The sequence below is a fragment of the Benincasa hispida genome, chromosome 6, assembly GCF_027475165.1.
Source record: "Benincasa hispida cultivar pf3 chromosome 6, pf3_genome.v1.1, whole genome shotgun sequence".
Taxonomy (NCBI): domain Eukaryota; kingdom Viridiplantae; phylum Streptophyta; class Magnoliopsida; order Cucurbitales; family Cucurbitaceae; genus Benincasa; species Benincasa hispida.
The window spans coordinates 54,009,430-54,031,466 of record NC_143483.1 but is presented as its reverse complement, the minus strand read 5'-3'; the positions used below and the strand labels follow the sequence as shown (position 1 = coordinate 54,031,466).

Sequence of the window (22,037 nt, the reverse complement as noted above, 5' to 3'; positions counted from 1 at the left end):
TTTTGACAACGATAAAGCGTTAATATTCAAAATATATTTTAGTAAAACAAGTTCTTATAGAATATATAAAAAAAAATAATCTCTCAAAAAGATTAACATTAAAAAAATCAAGAAGTCATATCACTTCCACATGAAATAGTGGTAGGTTTGACACTTGAATCACCATCCACAAAAATAAATACAAGTAAATTTAAGAGACCAAACCTATATTTTAATCCAATAAATTTCATTAGATGAATATACATACATGGATAGAAATGTTGTTTGAAGTTAAATTCATTTTATGTTTATTTAATCTCTAAATTTTTAATTAATACATTTATTAAATATAAAATTGGAAACTTTTAAATTTCTTTTAATAACTACTTCAAATTATCTCTTTTAAATTATGTTATTCACTTTCTTTGATTGTTTGTTTTAAAAATTGAAGGCATGATTAAAATTACTTAATTTATTTTCATTTAAACAAATTTGATAAGAACACCACAAAATAAAAATATACATATGTTTGGCCATAATTTTAAATTATTATAAAAGAATTCGTTGCTAGAGGCGGTAACTGGAGTTGATCGGTGCCGTCAGAAATAGCGGTAAGAGGTTCGTTGGTGGCAATCGTAGAAGGTGATGACCGAAGATATCGACGGCAGTTGCCAAAGGTAGTGGCCAGCAATGATTGTCAAAGGTAATGGTTAGAGTTTCTCATACAAATTAGGGAGCTTAATCCCATTAAATACTTTAAATTCATTTTTTTTAAGTTGGTTTCAAGTACGTCTTAAACCAACTTATTTTATAAACTTGTTTTTTTTAAAATCCATTTTAGGTAGTTGTCAAACACTATGAATTTGTTTTCAAAACAACTTGTTTTTTAATTTAATCACTTGAAAAGCTACTTCAAACACACCCTAAGTACATAAATATAAACACTACTTCCACCTTATTGATTTTTTTGTTTTGATATATACCTTTTTATGAGTGCTTTAAAAACTATGCAAATTTTGAAAGGAAAAAAAAAGTTGTCTTTATTCTTTAAATTTGACTAAAATTTCAAATGTTTAGTTAGAAAAAATGAAGCTCACATGGTAAAATCAAACCAAATCTTGGTTTTCAAGATTTGGTTTGTTTTTTGAAAATAAAATATTTTCTTTTTCAAATACAAGAGAAGAAAGCAACAAAGCTATAAGTAAGAACAATGTTTAAAATGTTAATGTCGACAAGAATATCGAAATAAGTAAGATATTTATTTTTTATATTTCGTAAATTTTTTACACTATAATAAAAATATCTATTCATCCTTTGAATAAAAATAGTGATTGTCCACCTAAATTTAATATTCATATCAAGTTTAAACTTTTGATGTCCAATTTTCTATTTGCTAACCTTAGAAAAAACTTGAAAGTTTGGTTAGTAACATATAATTTTAAGAGATAAACACGATGACTAAACTTGTAATTTTAGACAATGACTAAATTTGAAATTTTAAAAGATAAAGACAGATTATTATATCTATATTGATTTATAATGTACAAACTCTACTTACTTAAATTTTTTTTATTTTAATTTTTTAATATTGTTTTAGGTTATTAAAGCCAAAGGTGACAACCTCTACTAAATTCTTATTTATTGGCATGATCGAGTTTGATCACTCATCCCCGTAATGGTTGTATTCTAAAAAAAACACAATTGTGATATAGAAAATTTTAGGAGATAAACAAACAGAAACCCACATCATGAAATAAAACAATCGATTTATGACAATCATCATAAAAAACAAACTAATCATACGCAATTATCATTTGATAAAAAGAAAACTCAAACATTCTCCAACTCCAAATCACAATCTCGTAAATCTGATCATTCATCACAAATTCTTCAAGCTGGTGTTGAGTTCCCCGTCGGGGAAGTCCAAACAATGTCCTTCAATGCCGGCCGGAGCTCCTTCCGGCAGAACTGGTTATACTCCAAAGTATCTCCGTTATCCTTCTTCACCTCCACCACCACAAACGACGGCGTCATTGCAAAGATATCCGCCGCAATAGTCAGCTTCCCTTTTCTCCCCTTCTCTTGCCCCTGCAACCGAACCCACGATTCACTCTTCTTCACATCGAACTTCACCGCCTTCGCCACTTCCTCAAGCTTCGATATCACACTGCTCGCCGGCGATGAAGTCGCGAATCTCATCTCCTCTTTCTCCTCCCTCTTCTTCTCCTCAAACAACGGCGACAAATCAAACCCTTCCGATAAAGATATTATGTGGAACGCGTTCAATGTTTCCGCCGGTGGCTTTGATTTCGTCAAATTCTCCTCTGTTTGTTCTTGCTCCTCCTTTCTAATCAGTGTCTTCGGTACCGATTTCTTGAACCACGACGACGATGTAATCTTCCCGATACCGATTCTGGACACCGGATTAGGATCTAGAAGCTTCGTGATTAGCCTACGGGCTTCGGGAGAGAACCACGGCGGACACTTGAAGTCGCCTCTGTAAATCTTCTTGTACATCGCCACTATGTTGTCGTCCTGGAATGGAAGGTATCCGGCGAGAAGAACGAAAAGGATGACTCCGCAAGACCATAGATCAGCCTTCGCGCCGTCGTATCCTTGCTTTCCGATGACCTCCGGCGCGACGTACGCAGGAGTTCCGCATGTCGTATGTAACAATCCGTCTTGCTTCAAGTGCTCCGAGAAAGCGGTGAGGCCAAAATCGGTGACCTTAAGGTTACCGTCTTCGTCGAGGAGGAGATTTTCCGGTTTCAGATCACGGTGGTAAACTCCACGGCTGTGGCAGAAATCGATTGCAGAGATTAATTGCTGAAAATAAACCCTAGCTACATCTTCTCGCAACCGACCTTTCGCGATTTTGGAGAACAGTTCACCGCCTCTAACAAACTCCATCGCGAAATAGATCTTCGATTTACTCGCCATCACCTCGTGAAGCTCCACAATATTCGGATGCTTCACCATTTTCATCACAGAGATTTCTCTCTTGATCTGCTCCGTCATGCCGACTTTGATGATCTTTTCCTTCCCAACCACTTTCATCGCGACGCTCTTCCCCGTTCGCAGATTCCGAGCATGGTAAACCTTGGCGAAGGTTCCATGCCCTAGAAGACGGCCTAATTCGTACTTCCCGTCGAGTAAACTCGAATGACCGCCGTCTCTGCCTTTATCCGCCATATCCGCCGCCGGGTTTGAACTCGATTGAATCGAGATTAATTGATTTCTGTGTTGTTTCTTCGTAGAGAGTGAGTTAAAACGAGGTTAAAAGAGTTGAAAGAGAGAGGAGATAGATCACCCGTCTTCGACGTGTTTCCGGTGGCAATTTCTGCCGCCGATGATGAAGGTTTTGGATCTTCCGATCAACTCAAACTGAATCAACGAAGCAAATTTCATCTCTCCGCATTCCCTGCAGAGTTCTGAAACCCTACAATTTTCGAATGGCGATTGTCTTTCTTTTTTTTGCTTTTTTTTTTTTTTCTCTCTGTTTCTTCTCTTTGGGTTTTCTTCTTCTTCCGCTCTCTTCTGAATTAAAACCGCCCTGAAGATTATATAATGGAATTTAGATATGAAATTTCTCTTATGCCCCCCTCGGATGACGTCGCTTGCTCTTTTACTTCCTTCTATGGCAAAGGAAAAAATAAAAAAACATACCAATAAAATATAATATTATAATAAATAAGATAAAATAAATTAACAAAATATGAAATAAGAAAATTTTCTAAGTTCTCCATTTTGTGGATTTTCATAGAATTCAAGCAATGTGTACCTTTCAAAGCTCATGAAATACCACTATTTATAGGCAATTTTGTAAGTAGATGTGAATTGCATAGACACTAATAGTGTAGATATGTGATATATGGCCAATGGACACTAATAATTAGATTCTACATTACACTTAATTTAACATATTTAGAATACTCCCCTTAGATGTCCATTATATATGAAATATACCTCGTTAAAATCTTACTAGAAAAAATCTTAATGAAGGAAAAAGAGTACATATTCCATATAATCCGATACACTTAAAAAGTATATGTACTCCTCTCATGGAAACATCACTTGAGATCGCTAAGTCGCCACATTTCAATATTGTGCACCAGTTTTTCAAAGGTTGTGGTAGGTAATGTCTTTGTAAATAAAGTTTGTCAGGTTATCTTTCAAACAAATTTTTTGTACAATGATATCACCATTTTCTACAAGATTAAGTGTAGAAAAGTTTCAGTGAAATATGTTTTGTTATATCTCCTTTAATATATCCTCATTTGATTTGAGATATGCAAGTCGTGTTGTATTCGTATAATATCATTGGAAGATTTTTACAAGAAGACAAACTACATGTTCCACGAATATGTGGAGTCAATAATCTTAACCATACACATTCTTGACTAGTCTCATGAATAACAAGAATTTCATCATGATTTAAGGAAGTGGCTATTATGGTATGTTTCACCGATCGCCATGATATAACAATTCCTCCACATGTGAACAGATAACCTGATTGATATCTAGCTTTATGTAGATCAGATTAATATCCATAATCTGCATAACCAACTAGATCAAAATTTGATTTATTTGAATAAAACAAATTCATGTCAATCGTTCTTCGAAGATAACGAAGTATATGCTTAATTCCGTTCCAATGTCTTTTTGTTGGAGAATGTCACACCCCCTCACGAGCTTACCTCTTTCACCTAGAAGAAGGCGTGAGGATGATAGATACCATCCTTTTGTGATACCTACTACCCCTCTGAACTTGTTTTGCTTACTAGTCTCAAAGTCAAGTGAATAAATAAATGTTCTTTGGCTTAACTTATTTTATTACAAACCAATAGAATCTTTACACAACCCCCAGACTCAACTTAGATAACTCAACTACTAGGTCACAGAACTCATAAAGAGCAAACTTTAGATCTCTGAGTCGCCATATTCCAATATTAGGTACCAGTTTTTCAAAGGTTGCGGTAGGTAATGTCTTTGTAAATAAAATCTGCAGGTTATCTTTCAAACAAATTTGTTGTACAGTGATATCGTCATTTTCTTCAAGATCATGAGTGTAGAAAAACTTTGATGAAATATGTTTTGTTTTATCTCCTTTAATATATCTTCCTTTGATTTGGGATATGCATGTTATGTTGTCTTTGTATAATATTGTTGGAAGATTTTTACAAGAAAACAAACCACATGTTCCATGGATGTATGGAGTCATTGATCTTAGCCATACACATTCTCGACTAGCCTCGTGAATTGTAAGAATTTTAACATGATTTGAGGAAGTGGCTATTATGGTATGTTTCACCGATCGCCATGATATAGCAGTTCCTCCATATGTGAACAGATAACTTGTTTGAGATCTAGCTTTGTGTGGATCAAATAAATATCTAGAATCTGCATAACCAACTAGATTAAAATTTGATTTATTTGAATAAAATAAACTCATGTCGATCGTTCCTCGGAGATAACGGAGTATATGCTTAATTTTCTTCCAATGTATTTTTTTGGAGAATGTCACACCCCCTCCCGAGCATACCTCTTTCACCTGGAAGAAGGGTGAGGATGGTAGATACCACTCTTTTGTGATACCTACTGCCCCTTTGAACCTGTTTTGCTTACTAGTCCCAAAGCTAAGTGAATAAATAGTAGTTCTTTGGCTTAACTTATTTTAATACAAACCAATATAATGTTTACATAACTCCCAGACTCAACTTAGATAATTCAACTACTAGGTTACAAAACTCATAAAGAGCAAACGTTAATCTAGAAGTATGGCTATAGTGTAGCAAACCTTGACCTTAGCAGCACCTTGGAATTCCACTCTTTCGCTACCTGGGGGGAAAGAGGGAACAAAACATTTGGAAACCATGAGCTAAAGCCTAATGGGTGACATTTTATAAACAAACTTTATTAAATATAAAACAAAGTTATGCATCATAAACTATATAGTAAAGTATTTCAATAAACTTACTAAGCGCATAAATAAATATTACATCAAACCTGTACCCAAACTTTTCTGGAGTAGACCAACTCAATACTCCCAAACACTAAGGTGGAGTCAATCTCACATCTTCAATCACTAATGCAGTACCAACTCAACGCATAGCAATTTTCATACGTGTACGCAGAGCTCTCGTCTTGGTACTAAATCTAATGGTTTTGAAATTCTCTTTAAAAAACTATAACTTTTAACAACACATGAACATTCAAACTAGAGTTTAAAACTGAAGGAACGTGTTTACAGGAGACCCATGAGCAGAAGTGGATCGTCCAAATCCTATTTAGATTGAAAACACAAATTTACAGTAAACAAATAATTTATGCATTCTAAGTAAAATTACAGCATGCTCTTTAAACTAGAAAAAGGGATTAAGTGATTATACCTTTGAAGAACACTTCTTTTCGTACAACTCTCGAACTATCACGAACTCTTCGAACAACAACAAAACTCGAACACAGTAACCTTGAAGACTTTCTTCAAGAATCTCACGAACCAAAACGAGACACAACCACTTAGATTCCTTGATATACTTGGGGTGAGAACCTATGAGTGGTAGGCTCTGACTATTTTGGTTAGGAGGGAGTTTTAGTTCCGAGGAGGAAGACTATTGAGGAAGAAGCACTATCGAATAGTTTATGCTTCAATCATTTAGTCTATCATATACTCTCTATTTTTTGTGTAGCATTGTTTCGTATGGTATAAAAGAAAAAACTATTTTTTCATTTGTTCCATTTTTCCATAAAAACCAACTAACTACCTACTAAGGTAATTTGAGAGAAAAATAAGATTATTATTCAAAATAATAAATAATATAAATAAATATGATAACCAACTTATTATAGTATATTTATAACTTATAGTTTTAATATTGCATCATATACAATATACAATATAGTTCTTTTTCTCTATTTTATGGCATTTAATATAAATCATATTTATATTAAATTTTACAACTATGAATCTCATTCATAGAAAATATATTTGAATCACATTCAAATATTTATTCCTCCAATTAAACTATAATATATCAAATACATTATATCAATTATATCATATATAATTGAATTAATTGAATTATATCATATATAATTAAATTTACTCTTATTCATTTAAACAATTCAAATTAACCTAAAAACTTATTCTCAACTTAATCTTTTGGAACTACCAAGGGGACCTTATGGACCTGTAGCTTGAAGCTCTAACGGTACGTGAATAATTAATTAAACTCTTTAATTATATTATCCACCATCCATTAACTGTCGGGCACTCCACTAAAGACCAACAGCTGCATCTTCACACTACATATATATTTATGTGTCGATTAGATATAACCAATCAACAGTACGATGACCTTTCACAAATTGGTCGTAAGTACAGTTGGGCCAAATTACCGTTTTGCCCCTGTAGATACATCTAACTCCTTAAGTACCACAGATCCCTCTAATGAATAAAATATCATAGTCCTACTATGACTAAATCCCTCTAGTGCTAAAAGAGGGTGTAGCGCCACATTGTTCAAGACCCGAAATCAGCCCTTAAATGAGCAATCTATCTACTTACCCCTACTTCAGGGAATGAGTGAATTCCATCTTGTGTAACTGAGTTCCCAGCTCCCCAATCAGACGAATCCCCAAAATGGTAGGCTTGATGATTTGGCGATCTATCCAATCTCACCCATACAAATCAAATGACTACCCTCATAGGCAGAAGTTCATAACTTACTCAGAATTAAGGTCATGTTACCTATGGTCATCCTAGTGAAATGAAAGTCTCTATTATGAATGGCGTTATATAATGAGACTAAGCATTTCGTGGTCCGGTCTTATAAAAACTCCTTTGTATAGAATATCCCTGCTCGCATGTCTAATACATGAATGATCAGGATCATATCATTTGTAGCACTTTACAATATTTGTAACATCTACAAAACGGGTCATACTCGTAGTGTCACCAGGATAAGGTACTCAACCTTATCCATATACTGTAGACCATTTAGGTTATCACTCAAACATGATCCACCTCTATGTTTCCACATACATGTTTAAGTTACAACGATAAACTTGGATGTTAGTTTATTGATTTGTGGTTAATACAACTAAAATATCACATATTTCATAGACAAAGTAAATAAAATATCAAATATTATTAATCACATACAAGGTTTACAAACTATATGACCCTACGAGATTTAGGACATTAACCCCAACAAAAACAACTCAAAGCATGAAACTTAGTTTCTAAAACTTTGCTAAAACAATATATAAAAAAGAAAAAAAGAAAAAAATAACAGTCACTCACACTTAACCAGAAGCAGTCACTCTTCCTAGGTTCCCTCTTAGCTTCCCAAGTCCTTCCTTGAATCTCGAGCCAACCCTAACAAGTGAAGACTAGGCCTCTGGACTAACAAAAACAATTATGGACACTAGGTTATCTTCCTACAGATCAGCTAGATGCTTGGACCACCCTCTCCAATGCCCAAATAGTGTGCCCAACGCCTGGTTGAGGATTTGGACGCCTAGCCTTCACTTTTACCCTTAGGTTATTCTTACACCTCTCTCTTGTACCTTTGTTATGGTAGAACGAGTTTGTGATATGGAATGGAGTTCCCCATCAAGGTATTTATAGGCAACTTTAACCCATCCTTGTCATCCACACAAGCCACCACAGCATGATACTTTACTTGCATGGAAGATCAACTTGTCATCACCATGTAATGGTTAACGCATGGTCCCCTTGGAGGTGTCATCCTAAGATTTTGCATGCCTTCTTCTTATTTCATGTTTGGCCAGCTCCGACTTGCATGACAATCATAGGTGTCCCCACTTGCTATGTCCAATGCATAGGCCCTACTTTGGTGGCATTCCTACACTTTGCATGTTTTGTTTTATCCTTCAAACATCCACCTCCTACTTAGACTTAATCAATATTTCATTTGGTTGAGCCACACACCACACTTTGCTATCAAACTTGAACTTGTTCCCTAAGAAACTTACTCCCAATGCATGGTTCTTTGGTCTGGACGTCCTCTTTTGTTGCTACCAACTTGTCTCCATACTCAGGTTATAACATCCTCATGTGTCCACTTAAGCTTAAACTCTCAAGGTATGCATCCATATGCTCTTGTTAGAGTTTCTTGGCGTAACTCCTTTCTAAGTGGTTGTTCTAGCTTCAATCATACTCTATATGTGCTCAATATGGAGCTCATAAACCCTTCCATGTGTTCAACATGGTAGGTTTGGGGTTCTTCTCAACTATGCTACGAGTTAAGCTCTCTTTTCCAACACTTAACCAAAAGTCCACTTTTCTTGTTAGTCTTATGCATCCAACTTTACCCTTAGTATGTGTTCAAGGCTTTTATAACCCCAATCATGCCTCCAACTTAGGCTAACACATCTAAGCTTAAGCCTTCACCCCTTACATACTTAGTACTTGGTTAATTTTTCCCTTACTCCATGGACTATGCGTCAAACTACTCTCCCCAATACTTAGCCAAGTTCAGACTATGCTATGAGTTTAACCTTTCCTTCCCAAGACTCAAACTCATAGCTCCCCTTTTTCCTAAGTGTTTAGGCACATTTATTCCCTTAAATGTTCAACTATGCGCCCCACCTCCACTTTCAATACTTAGCAAATTTTTGCTCCTTTTTGGCCAACTTAAGCCCTTAAGTTTTTCTAAGCTCAAAGCATAACTTGAACACTTAACCAAAATTCTTCACTCTTTATGCTATAGTTCCAACTTTTACTTCCCATAGCATAGTTTCATACTTAGCCAAAATTCTGACTTCAACCTGTTATGTTGCAACCGCATGATCCCAACACTTAAAATTTTTCTAATTACTCTAGCTCCTTCCAAAGCATTGCTCAAACACTTAGTCAAATTTTAGCTTCCTTAGTCTAGCCTTCACATTCTTCTAATTCCTTGACTCAAGTGGTTCCTAGGCTTATTCTTTAATCTAGGTCGGGGTCTTACAAAGAAGAACTATATCTTACTAATAAAGATACTAACAATGTAATATATGGTCTTATATTATTAGCAGATACATAGGTGCATCAATTGCACTAAGATATGGTACTTCAGGACTAAGAAGTTAATCATTATCATCTCAAGGTCGAAATGTATCTTTCTTCACATCTAGTGAACGAACTTCCATTGGAATGTTCAATAGATGTGCTTTGTCTCGGTAATTTGATTTATATATTTCAGGTACCTTAAACCCTTTTAAGATTCTTATATAAACATCATTATCAAGATATCCATACAAATATGTCGTGACTACATCCATAAGATACATGTCTAGATTTTCATATACAGTCAGACCAATTAAATATCTTAGTATAATTGCATCCTGGAAAATATGTCTCCTCATAATCAATACCAGGTCTTTGTGAGAAATCTTGTGCAACTAGTCTTGCTTTCTATTTTGTGACCACATTATTTTCATTTCTTTTTCTCACAAATACCCATTTGTATCCCACGGGTTTGACACCTTCTAGTGTTCGGACTACTAGTCCAAAAACCTGATGTTTTGAAAGTGATTTTAATTATGCCTCGATTGCTTCTTTCCACTGAAGCCAATCTTTTCTATGTCAACATTTTTTAACATATTTTGGTTCAAAACCCTCATTTTCATATATAATATCAAGAGCAACATTATATGCAAAAATGTCGTCAATAAGTACATGAGTTCGATTCCATCTTTTTCCTATTATGACATAGTTTATTGAAATCTCATTATTATCTTTATGTATTTCACGTTCCTCATTAGTCATGTCCATGATTTCTTCACGAGTATTTACATGCTCAACCAAGTCTTCTTGACTATTAATTATTTTTCGAGGATTTTTATCTTTGGAACCCACTGGTCTACCACGTTTCGGCGTGTTCTTGGCTCATTAATGACAACTTGCTGTGTTGGGATATCAATTTTCGATGGAACATTTGCAACTGGTATATATGATTTAGTTACTTTCTTTGCATCTAAATGCATCTAGTAACTGATTTGTTATATTTTGCAAATAAATTATCTTATGAACTTCAAGTTCATATTGATCTGTACGGGGATCTAAATGAGACAATAACGATGCATTCCATGTAATTTCTTTTTCCAACTTCTTAATTTCTTCCCCTAATGTTGGAAAAATTATCTCATTAAAATGACAATCAGCAAATCATGTAGTAAACACATCACCCGTTAGGGGTTCAAAATATTCAATAATTGATGGAAAATCATATCCAACATATATTTCTAACCACATTTGAGGACTCATCTTAGTACAATGTGGTGGAGGAATTGGAACATATATTTCACATCCAAAAATTCTCAGATGATCAATATTTGGCTCATGGCCATAACCTAATTGTAATGGTGAGTACTTATGATAAGATACTGGCCTAATACATACAGGTGATGCTACATGTAAAATAGCATATCCCTATACAAATGTACGAAATTTAGCTCTCATAAGCAATAGTCTAGTAATTAACTGCAAATGTTTTATGAATGATTCTGCTAAACCATTTTGTGTATGAACATGAGCTATAGAATGTTTAACACTTATCCCAATTGACATACAATAATTATCAAAAGCTTAGGATGTAAATTCACCAGTATTATCAAGACGAATGGTCTTAATTGTATAATCAGGAAATTGTGCTCTTAACTTAATTATTTGAGCAAGTAATCTTGCAGAAGCAAGATTTTTACTTGATAATAAGCACACATGTGACCATTTGCTAGATTCGTCTATTAATACCATAAAATATCTAAATTTTCCACTTGGTGGGTTAATAGGTCCACACATATCATCATGAATTCATTTTAAAAATGCAGGTGATTCAGACCTCACTTTAGTTGGTGATGGTCTAATTATCAATTTTTCGTGAGAACAAGCATCATGTGAAATTCATTAGATTGAAGAATCTTCTGGTTCTTCAATGGTTGTTCATTTGAATTCTCAATCATTCTCCTCATCATTATAGATCCTAGATGACCCAATCGATCATGCCAAATTGTAGATATTTCTGGATTCATGAACTTCAAGTTCATTGTTGCATATATTTCAATTACTCGTATATGAGTATAATATAATTTAGAAGATAAAGCAGAAAACTCTTCCAATATACATTTTTCACATGAGACAGTGGATATGATATAAAGATATTCCATAATTCGTTCTATTAGTATCAATATGATAACCATTGCAACGTAAATCTTTAAAACTAAGTAGATTTCTCTTTGATTGACTAGAGAACAATACATTGTCAATTGTAAATTTTGTTCCTCTAGGAAAAATAATATTTGCTTTTACTAAGTAGATTTCTCTTTGATTGACTAGAGAACAATGTATTGCCAATTGTAAATTCTATTCCTCTAAGCAAAATAATATTTGCTTTTCCAAATCCTTCCACTAGGTTTGCAAAATTTGATATTGTATTGACTTTTGCTTCTAAGTTAGTTTGGAAAGATATTTTCTACTTGTAAGTATTGTATATGTAATTGCACTGTCTGTCAAACATAGATCTTCTTTACTCATTTTTTAGTCACCCAACATATGAAAATGATTCAGATTTCTTCATTAAAAGAAAATAATTACAATAAGAAAAACACATTTGGAATATACAAATGTTAACATCTACTAAGTGGAAAAAAAAATATGGGGATGAATAAAAAAAACATTAAGTCTAGATATTTTCAAAGTCAAATGAAACACTTGTTGTTCCATCAATTCTACCGATTTTCTCTTTAAGAGACTCAAAAAAATCTGTCACATCCAAATTTTTCATATGGGATGGGTCAAAAATGTCATTATTCTAGTATGCAAAATTTACTTCTACATTTTTCTCTTTTTCCTTCTAGTATGTTTGATAGAGATCAATTAAGTGTTTTAACATACAACATGTACGTAACCAATGTCCAATCATTCTGCATTGAAAGCATTTTTTTTTTCAATACTTTTTTAACTCTTATCTTGTAGAGTTTTTCCTTTGTGATCATCATTTTGTGTGATTCTTTTGAAATTTGAATGATTAGAACAACCACCACGAAAATAATAATTATTTCTTCCTCTGCCACGGTCACGGCCTCAACCACGATCATTATTACAATTCACAACATGCACTTCAGATAATGATGTCGTCCCGGTTGGTCGAGATTCATGATTTTTCATTAATAACTTGTTATTTTGTTCAGCCACGAGAAGACATGAAATTAGTTCATAATATTGTTTAAAACCTTTCTCTTGATATTGTTGTTGTAGAAGCATATTCAAGATATGAAATGTAGAAAATGTCTTCTCTAACATATCAGTATCAGTAATTTTCTCTCCACATATCAACAGTCTCGAAATGACTTTAAATAATGTGGAGTTGAAATCAGTTACTGATTTGAAATCTTGTAGCCTCAATTGCATCCACTCATAACGAGTTTTAGGAAGAATAACTGTTTTTTTTTTTTAATGATCATACCTCTCTTTCAAATTTTTTCACAGATATAGGGATCTTTTATTGTAAGAAACTCCATTTTTAATCCCTCGTGGAGATGATGACAAAGGAAAATTCATAGCTTTTGCTTTGTCTTGATTGAATGTCGTATTTTCTTCTTTAATAGCCTCTCCAAGATTCATAGCATCCAGTGGCTTTCCGCATCAAGTACCCATGACAAATAATTATTGTCATTAATATCAAGGCAGCAAATTCTAATTTTGTGAGATTTGTCATGGCAGCACTATCATAAAATATTGTATTTATATTAGAAATTTAATAGATATTAAATATGCAAAATAACATTAAATTTATTAATTATAATGAAGAGAAAAAAATCGACATACCTTTAGGATCTACCTTTAGTGGGGAAAACAATAGGAACTCGTGCTAATAACGTGTTGTGAACTTGAGGAGCACAACCAAAACACGGATACCAATAAAATATAATATTAAAATAAATAAATAAATATAATAATAAATTAAATTAAACAAAATATATAGATAAACAAAATAAAATAAATTAACGAAATATAAAATAAGAAATTTCTCTAAATTCTCCACTTTCTCCAATTTTCATGGAATTTGCCCAATGTGTATATCTTCTAAAACCCACCAAATGCCACGATTTACAGGCAATTGGGCAAGTAGGAGGTGGATTACATGGACTCTAATAATGTGTAATCTTGAGACACATTGACATCACATGGGTAAATATGGATAAGTGACACATGATCAAGAGACACGAATAATGGGCTCCTATATTATGCTTAATTTAACATATTTATAATATATTTAACTCTATATTTTTCTTTTATATATAAATACGGAATAAGGTACCTTCAAATAATTGAAATATTGAAAATCGTAAACTACTAGAGATGTCCATTTAACCCACGGGGTTGGGTTCCGTGGGGACCCATCCCGAGGGGAAGGGGTTCCCGATTAGATGAGAAATGATAGAAGGAGGTGAGAGGATTTTTTTTACCGTTGATTAAATGGGATGGGTTCCCCAACACTATCCCCGGCTCGATTTCTTGCCCTGTTGAATATATATACTAAACTAACACGACATATACATAATAACACATATACCCATATACATATAATATTACATTATATATAATACTTCAAGATTTTTCAATTGAGTTTTCTACCAAATTATGGAATAGGAATTGAAATAGTAAAACGATTTTGGGACAAAGTTGGTGTATTATAAAACTATACTTTATCACATGGATTTTCTTTAACTCGGTGTGATGTGAAGTAATTTAAGATAGATAGTATCTTATCCTGTGGACTGTCACGTATTTTTTTAATTCAAATTGGACCAATTATATATTTAAATTGACCCTATTGTTAGGTGGATATTTAATTTAACATTATTCATAAAATACGTTCACAAAATTGAAGCTCATAAAAACTTGTGAATTAATTAACTAAATGCAACATGGGAAAAGGTAAGTACAACGACAACTTGATATTTCAGAAATTAAAAAAAAAAAAAAACCACAAAATACTCTCGAGATAAATTTAAATTCTGTCTTTTAGATTTAGATTTTAATATTGTATGTAGCATTACGTAATTCTTTTAATTTTTTTCGCATGAGGCATCTTTTCTCTTGAAGAAAAAAAATATTTTAAAATTAATTTCAAAATCGAAGAGTATTTTTTAAATTAATTTTAAAATTTTAAAATTTTAAAATAAAATATTGCAGTTTAAAAACATAATTAAAATCAAACTCAATATTTTTTAGGTCAATAAACTATTACGTGAATAAATCAGGGAAAACGTAATGGTATCATTGAAATCTCAGTTAATGAATACAACCCTAAATTAATTAACTATATATAAATAACTGACAGCTGATAAAAATAAATAGAAAAAATTTTCTATATTATTTCATAATACCTCTATTTATTGTATGCCACATAAAATTCTTTTGAAAATAAAGTGAGATCCACCGACATAACCGTGAGATCCATGAATATACGAAAGCAAATTTCTAGTGAGAAAAAAAAGAGCATGATGTTCGATAGTACTAAAAAAAATTTCAAACAAATAAATTAAATACAACAATATCACTTAATATAATCATTTATATCCTTGAATTTTTATGAAACTAATAATTTAGAGTTAGTAATGATTTAGTCATAGTCTTTATCGTAAAAAAAAATCAAAATATTTAAATTTTTATTACATAACAACTTAGTATTTATAGTTTATAAATAAATTTAATTCTCAATCAGTTGATTAAAAATTTCATTAGATCATAAATGTTCTTTATGATATGGACCAAGTTGTTACAAATTGTAAATTAGAAGACTAAATCATTATTTATTAAAATACAATAATAAATAGTAAATTGTTACAAATTTAAAAATATATAAAAAATTTAAAAGAGTAAAGGAATTTTTTAACTAAAATATAAGGATCCTCAAAAAGAAAAACTAAAATATAGTGATAAGACTAACGAAAATGATATTGAGAGGGTGTTTAGCTCACCAACATGAGTTGAGTTGAGTTGGTATAATATACCAACTCATTGTTTGGCCCACCAACTTTAAATGTTGATGGAGTTGAGTTGGTATATTTTACCAACTCACTATAACTCTCCCTTCTTCCCATGTTTTCAATGGCTCTATCATCGGTCACTGTCATACTTCGAGAACTAACCCCCAGGCTCCGACAATGACCTTCGATGACAACTCCGGCGACTAAATCTGGGCTCCAACAATCACCTACGATGATAATTTCGGCGAGGAAATCCGAACTCCGCCAATCACCTCCAATGATAGCTCCGACAACCTTCATGCGACCAACTCTAACAATCAATTCTGGTCTGACAACCACCTTTGGTGACCCAACTCCGATGACCACCTTCACGCTACCAACTCCGACGACCAATTGACTCTAACAACAAACTCCAATGAAAAATCACCTTCGATGATCACCTTTCAGCGAGCAACTCTGACAACCAACTCGGGGCTTTAACAACCACATTCAATGACAAACTCCGAAAACCAACTCTAATATCACCTTCATGCGACTAACTTCGGGCTCCAACAGTCACTTCCAACTACAATCTCCAACAAAAATCATCTTCGATGATCAACTTTGACGATCAGTTTCGCCCGACCAACTCTAGGATTCGAAAACTACATTCGATAACAAACTTCAACAACCAACTCCAATGCATCTTTATGCAACCAATTTCAGGCTCCGAAAAACACCTCCGACTACAAACTCCAACAAAAAAAACATCTTCGATAATCAACTTCGACAACCACTTCCAACTACTATAAGATTAATGACTGTTAAAGTATGTTGTAGAGTTGTTGATTATATATATATATATATATTATTTTGTCTATATTAAGTGCAATATTTATACGTAAAAATTTGTAAAAAAATGTTTTTATTTAATTGAATTCACATATCAAATGAATGTTAAGAATATTTAGACGAAAAGTATGTATATAGTTGAAAAGTATGTAATATATAACAAAAAAATCATAAAATAAAATTAAAAAATCCTGGAACATTTTCCAATAAAAATTAATAAAAAATATAGATTTGTTCTTTGATGATCTTTCAAATTTAGAGGAAATGAATGTGAAATTGTTAAAGAAATGTGGTGACATTCTATTGGTTGTTACAATAATGAGGGAAATTCAATTAAAAATTCATGACATAATAAAAGTATAGAACAACAATAGGAAGAAGAAGAGAAAAAGAAGATGATAATAAAATTAATGGAGAAAAAAAGCTAGAACTAAAAGTTTTAATTTCGCTTTGGTTCTTATTTTATTTAAATCTATTTCTACAATAAATATAATGGGTCAATTGTTATTCATTGTCCAACGAAGAAATAAAGAAAAATTAAAAAAATTAAAAAAAAAATTGTAATCCATATTTTATTCAGATAAAAATTGATAGAATTATTGAATAAAAAATTTCCAAAACAAAAAAATTGTTATAATCATAAAAGCATATTATTGAATAAAAAAGTTTCAAAAAACTGTATTAGATATTCAAATATATGAACCATGCATCTCAAATACAGATATATGATCTGCACAGATATATAAACTCTACCGACATATGAACTTCAGACATCCTATTTCAATTCTACTGTCCAAATAGCCGCGAATAGCATTACCGAACTTTAGATCTAAAAGATTAATATCAAATCTTCAACCGCGTGTAGTTCTTATCAATTCCAACATCGAAACGTCGTCGTAATTTCGGAGAAACCGCCGAGAACCAGCCCACGGGAAAAGAAAAACGTGGAATTACTGTTCTGCCACTAGATGATAAAAGAGGATATAATACTGAGACGGGGCCCACGAATTGTCAATATTTTAGAATGACGTGAAATATGGAATCAGTAATCACCGTCCCTTTTTTTTTCTTTTGTGACGGAGAAAGGGTAGAGTTGTAAATTCAACCTCAAAAATAAAATTCGTGTGATGTTGCTGACTGCTGTGCTGTCGAGAATTTATGTTTCAGGTGGGGCCCACATATATGGGCTACCCAACGATAGACTGCCACGTGTCATTGAGAGCAGTTTTTATATAATTCTTATCGAACGATGTGATAGAATATCAAGATTATTATTGTTTATAATCAATCACACATTTATTCAATTAAAGGCTATGCTCTTCAATTCACCTACATATATTATTTTTAATTATATTCTTATGTTTATTTTAGTTCAATAATAATATAGGCAGACAGTCCAACGATCAAGCTTCAGAATTTTCCTTTTTTTTTTTTTTTTTGTGCAGATATACTTTAAGTTGTCATGTGATAAAATTTTCTTTTTTAAAAAAATATTTTTTATATATATTTTTTCTTTTTATCATCGAAAAAGATAAATAGAGATGGTACAACTTGGACTAATGCTCTATTGAAATATAGTTGCCTTTATTAGGTATGAGTTGCATAATTGACAACTTTTTTTCTAATTGAAAAAACCAACCATTTAAGTTTCATGTTTCCTAATAAAATTTTCAAAAAGGAATCTGTAACTCCCTATGACTTAAACTAAGTCGTTACATACATGCATATTTGGCATCTTTTCATAACTTGGTAAAACCAAATAAATAGTATAAAATAATTAACTTTATTAAAACTAAATAACTGAAATTCATTTAATAGAGTATCTTAAAACCATAAAACAAAACTAGAAAAATTCCTTTAAAAATTTTAAAATCGTAAATACCAAAACTTCAAGTTCAAACATCAAGATTAGCAATTTTAAAACATAAAATCTTGAAAACATGAGTGGAAGCATATGACTGGTCTCAATGGCTCGATCACGGATTTCACTTGTCATTCGCCGGCGTGTTCTTACCCTTACTTGAAAGATAAACATGAGAAAGAATTAGCATAAAATGCTCAGTAAGTAACCCCACTACTAGGGTCAGTCTAAGCATCTATGTCCTCTAGATGCCACTCTCTAGTGAAACGTGCATAAACCTCTACTTTTCATGGGATGACTAACTAGTGGACAATTGAACCCGCCCTATCGTAAGTGAGATGTACCCACAAACTTCTGGTGAAATCCGAAGAAAACACAAACCTTTGGTGAAATCCCAAAGAATATCACCACCTTTGGTGAATCTCGAAGGAAACACAAACTTCTGGTGAAATCTCGAAAGAGATCACCACCTCTGGTGAATCCTGAAGGAAATCACCACCTCTAGTGGGTATCTAGTTACAGGTAGGAGTAACTGTCACTATCATAAACATAACATGCATCATAAAACATAGCCTCACAAACATGCAAATACATATCATCATGTTCAATGTTCATCTAGTGAATCATAATAACAAAATAAACTTAGTTCATGCTAGCACTCATAACATGCTTCAAAACATAATCAAGATCGACTTATTTATCCTCATGCATCTCGATGCAAATAGTCTTAGAATCCTCAAAATTAATCTTAAACTTATCGCCTAATACATAGGCGGTTCAAGTAGTAAGATTATTTACCTAAAAAATTTGATCACGAATTTTAATCCAAGTCTCATTTGATAATAATTTCATTTTTAGTAATCTATTTGAGAAAATTCTCCTTGTATTTTTCAAATTTTCTTTATTATGAGTTTAATTTTTTTGTTTAGAGAAACATTTTCATTATTAGCTAAATTCAAATAACATAACACAAGTTAAAAGGTAAATTATAAGTTTAGTCCTTAAACTTTCGTTTTTGTGTCTATTTAGCATATGAATTTTAAAAAGCATCTAATAAGGTCATTGAACGTTCAACTTTAATAATAGGTCTTTGGAATTTTAAAAGTTATCGAACAGTTCCTTAAATTTTTAACTTTGTGTTGGTTCATTAATTTCAATTTTAAATCTTATAGATCCTTAACTGATTCGTGGCTTCTTAAAAAAAATGTACTAGACACAAAAAATAAATAAATAAAATAAAGATTTCATGAGACAGATTTCAATTTTAAATTATCATAAAACTTTTTCAAAATTCTGAATATGTGAGACCGACCGAACATTTATAAAGTTCGTGAACCTCTAGACACTTAATAAGCTTGGTCCAAACAGAGACACATTTTTAAAAGTTCACAAAATTACACTTTCTAAAAATTTTCAAAAATCTAACATAAATTTTATATAGAATACACCAAAACTTTGTATTTTGTGTAGAAAATACTCTTAAACTTTCTAACGTTTCAAAAATACTCTCCAACTTTTAAAACAAGTTCAAAAATACCCTCAAACTCAAAAAAAGAAATTAAAATTCTTTTTAGTGTTATTCAAACCGAAACTATTGATATAGTCTCACTTCTCTATTTTCTTTCTTATTTCTCCCCGGTCTTCTCTAATACCCTCTTACTCCCCTTTTTGCTAGTTGTTCGACATTTGTTTATCTAATAAATTAATTTTTAAAAAAAAAACTGATAAATTTTAGTTAAATTATATGGACTATAATAAGAATAAAGATAATAAAGGAAACACTAAGGAATTTTTGGATTTAAATATTTTAACAAAATAGTAATTAGTAGTTAAGGGGAGATTTTAATTTTGGAATCTTGTGTGATTTTAGGACTTAAATATTTTGATGAAGTTGTACTTAAGAAAACTTAAAACAAGTTTATCATCGTATTAATGGTAGGACATTCTTAAACTTTTTTCTTAAAAAAAATTAGAGTTATTTTTTTAATGAGATATTAAGGGGTCCTATTCATATATTAATGGTGAAAGTATTTTTTTAACTTCTTTTTTGTATAGTTTAAGAGTATTTTTAAAACAAAACTTTAACCTTTTCCATTCAAAACTAAGTATTTTTGAAATATTTTTAGAATTTAAGGATATTTTTACACTTTTGAAAGTTTAGGAGTATTTTTGACACTAAGTAAAAAATTCCTAATTGAACCACTTTTAAAAATTATTTTTTAAAAAAAGTAGATGTATGTAAACATAAAAAATGATAAAAACTTATAGTAGAGCGGCGCTTAAAATGTTGATATTGACGGTCTCAATTTACAGAAATTCAATCTAAATATCGATGTCAATAAAATATTTTGAACACAATATAAAAACAAAAATAAATAAGCAAGTAAATATTCTAATTTTTTTAAACAAGTAAGATTTATTATTTATAGTACATTGAAAATTCAAATGAGCGATCTTTTGCCGTTGTTTTCTTAATGTGTTACAAATTTTTTACTATTATATGGATTAATTTCTTGTGACGAAGTGGACATCATTCATGTAAAAATATGAGATGTTAATAGAGTTTTTAAGATAATGGAAAAGTAAAAAGTAAAGCAAAGTTTAATGGGATATGGATGTGTTTAAAAAAAATGAAATAAAAAAGGATGGAAGAAGAAATTAGAGGGAAGTTGAAACACGACGCCGATGGCGGCCACTCGTCAGCAGGTGATTGTCCAGGTTGCGGCGGCGGCTAACCCAATATTCCAATTTTACTCAATATTATAAATAATTATTCAAATAAATATAAACAATAATAAAACTCTCTCGCCGCTGGACCCCACGCCCTCCGTCGGCCGCTACCGGACAATTTTTTTCTCTCCACTCATTACTTATATGTATACAACATGGTTTCAGATTTCCATGGAAAGAAATTTATTTTTCCTCCCTAAACTTCGACATTTTTTTTTTTTTTTGAAGTTCTGAAATTTCGAAAATATTTTAATTTATTTATTTCGATCAAATTTCAAGATTTCAAGAAAATTTGACATTTTGAAAAAAATTTATTTTCCAGTTTTATAGTCATAAAATTCTATAGTTTTACACAAAAGGTTAAATCCTTTTTTTATGTTTTACTTTTTATAATTTCCAACTCTTATCAAATTTTAGTTTTATTTTCGATCTAAAACTTTCATTTATAAAGAAATTGAATTTGAAAAAACACAAAAAATAACATATCTTTATTTTTAACTTCTTTCAAATTTTTTCATTAAATTTTCATATCATTTTACCTCAAAATTAAATTGATGTGAGTTTTTTTCTTTAACCATCCAAAATTTTCATAATTTTCACATTATTTCACTTCAAAATATTTCTGAACTTTATA

At 31.7% G+C, this 22,037-nt stretch overlaps 1 pseudogene across 1 annotated transcript; it reads right to left on the bottom strand.

The window, feature by feature from the left end:
• Positions 1–1,724: 1,724 nt before the first annotated feature.
• Positions 1,725–3,571, bottom strand: LOC120079812 (CBL-interacting serine/threonine-protein kinase 6 pseudogene; annotated as a pseudogene). The gene has a single exon (XR_016530104.1). The product of XR_016530104.1 is annotated as a CBL-interacting serine/threonine-protein kinase 6 pseudogene (transcript).
• Positions 3,572–22,037: the final 18,466 nt, after the last annotated feature.